General features: G+C 41.9%; 1 pseudogene; it reads right to left on the reverse strand.

Moving 5' to 3' along the window:
* Window positions 1–3,696: 3,696 nt before the first annotated feature.
* On the reverse strand, window positions 3,697–4,890 carry LOC121044589 (glyceraldehyde-3-phosphate dehydrogenase-like; annotated as a pseudogene).
* Between the last annotated feature and the right edge of the window lie 447 nt (window positions 4,891–5,337).

Genomic DNA, 5,337 nt, shown 5'->3' on the forward strand with positions numbered 1-5,337 from the left:
GTCAGACTCAATCTCAGTTCAGGTCTTGATCTCAGGGTCGGCTGTGAAGTCTACTTAAAAAGAAAAGAAAAAGGGCTCTTCCCTTGAGTGAGGGAGGGGTTGACGGTTGAGGAGGCAGCATTAGTTGGTCCTTGGATTTCTCAGTGGTGTTGGCTTTTCCCAGGAGAGGTATGTTCCTTCTGATAGTAGCCCAGTCTAACAAGGCAAAGTTCTAATTTCAGAACATTGCCCAGTTAAGTTTAATTTTTTTTTTAATTTTTTTTTCAACATTTATTTATTTTTGGGACAGAGAGAGACAGAGCATGAACGGGGGAGGGGCAGAGAGAGAGGGAGACACAGAATCGGAAACAGGCTCCAGGCCCCGAGCCATCAGCCCAGAGCCTGACGCGGGACTCGAACTCACGGACCGCGAGATCGTGACCTGGCTGAAGTCGGACGCTTAACCGACTGCGCCACCCAGGCGCCCCAAGTTTAATTTTTAAAGAGAGTTTTGCAGTATTTATTTAAAAGTAGCATCTCATATCGCTGTATATCTTGAGTGTTGAAAGGAAGAGAAAGGCATTTTGAAGGCAGGCCTGGTATTTACAGCATGTTTTTAAAAAATGTAGTTCCTAGGCCACCTGTATTAGAATCACCAAAGATGCTTGTTGAAAATTGCAGATTCCTGGACCCCATACAAGTGTTCTGAACTAGACCTTCCATAAAATCTGTTAGCAACCACATCAGGTGATTCTTATGCAATTGGAAGATAACTTCAATGTCTGGGAAACTCTGAAGCTAGATTTTGTCATAGTGAAGTACTAAAATCATGAGACTCCATATCAGATTGCTAGAGATTGTTCAGTCACACTGCTGCTTCCCCTTAACTCCTACACAACCTTCAGGGCAGAGGAAATGATGCAGACAGGAGGCAGGTGCTGAGGTAGTACCCTGTCGCAACATGGCTTTCAGAGTCACTAAGTCCCACTTTGGAGCAGAAGACCTCCAGCTTGTACTTTCTCACTCTCTTGGCTTCCTTGCAGTAGGTTTGGCCATATAAGCTTTTCAAACCAAGAGGCTCCATTCAAGTCAATATTATTTCAAGAGTTGACAGAAAAGCAAAATAAAAACAAAAACAAGCAAACAAATGATTTCAGTGGCATAGAGATGGAAGAAAGAACTGTTTGTAAATTGTCCTTCTTGTACCATTTCAATCCTTATTACTTACCTGGGACTGAATACAAAAAGAAAGCAAGGAAGAGAGAAGCAGCTACTAAAACTCAACAATTTTGGTAGTTACATAACGTGGAAGTGCCCTCTTCTGTCTTCCCCAACTGCCAAATATTATTTTGATCTCCTTAGTCTTCAGTGAGTTCCTGAGATGTTCTTCTAAGTCAATTTTTTTTTTTTGGTCCTCTCTCAGACTTAACCTCCTGCTTACTTCCAGATGCCCTCACATCTTGCTTAACTCCAGAACCACCTGCAATCTCCATTTTAATAACACATCTCAATATGCACAATTTTCTACAAAGCTAGCCCCAGTTCCTCCAATGCACAAGTGTCTCTGAGTCCTCCTTTGTTCTGGACTCTTCTGCAACAGTTAAGGAGGGAACGAAAGGGCCATTTTGTGAACAGAATAGTGCCAATCAGGGGCAAGCAAGATGGAAGAGAGTGCTTACTTTTCTCTAACTTGCTTTGATAGAGCCCTCCAGAGCTGCCTGTGTTACAGTTACAAGCTTCTTAATAGTAACCAAACAAAAAGTTAACTTCTGGGGTCACCATGTGGCTCAGTGGGTTAAGCGTCAGACTCTTGATTTTGGCTCAGGTCATGATCTCATGGTTCAGGGGCTCGAGCCCCACATCAGGCTCCACACTGATAGTGAGGAACCTGCTTGGAATTCTCTCTCCCTCTCTCTCTCTGCCCTTTTCCTGCTCTTTCTCACTCTCTCTCAAAATAAATAAATAAATAAACTTTTTAAAAAATATGGTTAACTTCTGCATGTGTGTTCACCATGTAGCCAGCATTTAATTAACTGCTCTAAATGCAGTATGTCATTTAATCCTCTCAACGATCCAGGGAGTTGGACTCCAGTATTATCCCCATTTCAGAGATAAGAAAACTGAGGGTCAGAAGAGTTAAGAATGATCTATAAAGGTCATACAGATATTAACTGATAAAGCCTCGATTCAAATTCAGTACTGTTTGAGTTCATAGTGAACACACATTAACAGGATTAGGTCTATAGTTTTGCCTGCAAATAACAAAAAAACCTTAGATGAGGTAACTATTTCAAATAACAAGAAGATCAAAGTTATAGGTTTTCAAGGTTAGTTAAATAATGAGGCCTCCAGTGTCAGGGCTCTGGGTTATATTCTCTGAGATATTTTTACCTTTCTCTTCATGAACATAGGATGGCTGCCATGGTACCAAACATCATCTCTTCATTTGACAACACGCAAAGGCAGAAAAGAAATGGGAAGGTATCTCTTCCTACTTGTGTCTATTTTTATCAGAAAGAAAAATCTTTCCCAGAATTCCCCAGCAAACACTTTCTTCTAAGTCATGAGTCAGAACTGGGTCATATGCCCCATTCCCACCCCTTAATCACTCATGGGCAAAGGACTACCCTGCCTTGGTTAGTCTAACCGTGATTCAGCCCATGGAACCCAAGAAGGGATCCACCTACCCTGAGTACATTGCCACTCACCTGAATTACTGAACAAAATCAGAATCTGTTAATAGGGAAGGGCAGGATAAATGCCTGTTGCTTAAATAACCAACAGTGTCTCCTATGCATTACCTTTCAATTTGGTGCTTCATCTCTCCTGGATTCATCAGGATTTCCTTCACCTATCCAGATTGCTAGTCTCCAATGCCAATATGAAAATACACCGCAGATTCTGCACTTTTGTCACCAATAAGGAGAAAAAATTACTAAGTATGAAAAATTTAGTGTATTTGAATCAGGTAGAAAATATGTGACTCAAGTGATAAATATATGACTATTATTCTCAAATAATTATAATGTAGGGCTAAAAACAAGTCAAGTTACCTTCCAATTTATAATGTTTTCACTCTATTTCACACAACCCCCTTCTGATGCTCTTTACAGATGTATTATAGATCTTTATTTTCTCTTAAAAACTTCCTTATCCAAATTTCTTCATGGTCAATCTATTTTTGTGTCACAATAATTATTTATGGATGAGAGAGAGGTTCTAATTTTTTCTCTGTGTTGTCTAAACTCTTCAAATACTTCCACACACACAAAAAAAATGTGTTATTTTTCTGTTATTTTCCAAATTGGTCAAATATTGTCACAAAATGTAAATCTATCTGCATAATTGGGAGTTTATGTAATTGGGTAATTCATCACATTGAGGCATTCTGATTCTAAAAGTTGAATAATTGGCACCTTCTCAATAAAGAGGTTCTTTTATGTATGAGTTTTTTTTTTTTTTCTCTTTTTGTTTTTGTTATGTGTATAACAAATCTCTTGGCCCTGTTGGAAACATTAGGGCAGAGAAGCCCATCTCTCATCTCTCACAGTCCTGGCCCATACATGTCACTGCAACCACATTTATTTCCTTGCTGCTCCTGGAATTTGGTTATTTCTTAACCCCAAGTTAAGTTGTTCTGACTCCACTAATCCCCCTTCCTGATTTACTTTAAGGCATATGTTAAAATTTATGTTTTATAGGAATTTACCTTTTTTTATAGTACACTATACTTTATTGATGGTACATGACAAAGTAGGGTTCCCCGAGCCCTCCCCTTCTTCAAGGTGTCTTGGATGGAAACTGTGGAGGTTGGGAGATTCTCAGTGTGTTGGAGGATGAGCTGGGGTAAGGACTCCCCAGAAGCTGAGGGCCTCTCTCTTTCTCTTGTTCTCAGCCCTCAGCTGGTCCCAGGGTCTCTGACTCCTTGGAGGCCATGTTAACCCATAAGGTCCACAACCTAGTTTCTATAGCCAAATTCATTGTTATACCAGGAAATGAGCTTGACAGAGTGGCCATTGAGAGCAGTGCCAACCCTAGCATCGAAATGGAAGAGTGGGTGTTCCTGTTAAAGTCATGGGAGACAAACTAGTCCACAGTGTAGCCAAGATGCCCTTAAGAGGACCCTCCAATTCCTGTTTCACCACCTTCTTGATGTCATCATATTTGGCAGCTGTCTTCAGGAAGTAGGTCAGATTCATGATGGACACATTGGAGGTGGGGACACAGGAGGCCATGCAGATGAGCTTCCTATTTAGCTCAGAGATGGCCTTGCCTATAGCCTTGGCAGCACCAGTAGAAGCCAGGATGATGTTCTAGGCAGCCCCTTGGCCGTTACACCACAGCTTCCCAGAGAGGCCTCTCTGACCTTCTTGGTATCAGTGATGGCATGGACTGGAGTCATGAATTTCTCCATGATGCCAAGTTGTCATGGATGACCTTGGCTAAAGTAGCCAAGCAGTTGGTGTGCAGGAGGCATTGCTGAAAATCTTGAGGGAGTTGTCATACTTCTCATGGTTCACACCCATCACAAACATGGAGGCATCATCAGAAGGTGAAGAGATGATGACCCTCTTGGTCCCACCTTTCAAGTGAGCCCCAGCCTTCTCCAAGGGTAGTGAAGACCCCAGTGGACTCCACAACATACTCAGCACCAGCATCACTATTTGATGTTGGCAGGATCTTGCTCCTGGAAGGTGGAGATAGGGTTTCCATTGATGGCAAGTGTCCCATTCTCACCCTTGACTGACCCATGGAATTTTCTGTGGGCAAAATCATACTGCAGCATATAGACCATGTATCTGAGGTCATTGAAGGGGTCATTGATGGCAACAATATCCACTTGGCCAGAGTTAAAAGCAGACTTGGTAATCAGGTGCCCAATATGACAAATCCTTTTACTCCAACCTTCATCATCATGTCTCAGGGATGTGGCTGGCACTGCACCAGAAGATACAGCTAGCTGTCTGTCAAGCAAGGAGGAACAAAGAACCAGAAATTTACCTATTTTTTTGAAAAGTATCTCCCATTCCAAAGCATTCTTTCTACCTTATAATCCACCAAATCATATTTTCAGCTTAAAAAGAATAGTAAAAGTGACCTTGACAACCTCTTCCATTTTATACACTAGGAACTTTGGACCTGGGTGGAATAACGCTGTTCATGGTCATGCAACTCCTCACTGCTGTGAGAGGGATTTTGCTCCCCCAAACCAGATAAGAATGGGGATAGGAGAAGGGCATGGAAAATCACTGGGGGCAACAGTGAGAAGGGAGAGTAATAGTCTTAACTAGAGAGTCTGGGAGTGCCAGAATGGGTGTCTGGGGTGAAGAGTCCATTTAGGGACTGATGACACTTGGG

Source organism: Herpailurus yagouaroundi, unplaced genomic scaffold (assembly GCF_014898765.1).
Source record: "Herpailurus yagouaroundi ecotype Mexico unplaced genomic scaffold, PumYag 188, whole genome shotgun sequence".
Lineage (NCBI taxonomy): Eukaryota > Metazoa > Chordata > Mammalia > Carnivora > Felidae > Herpailurus > Herpailurus yagouaroundi.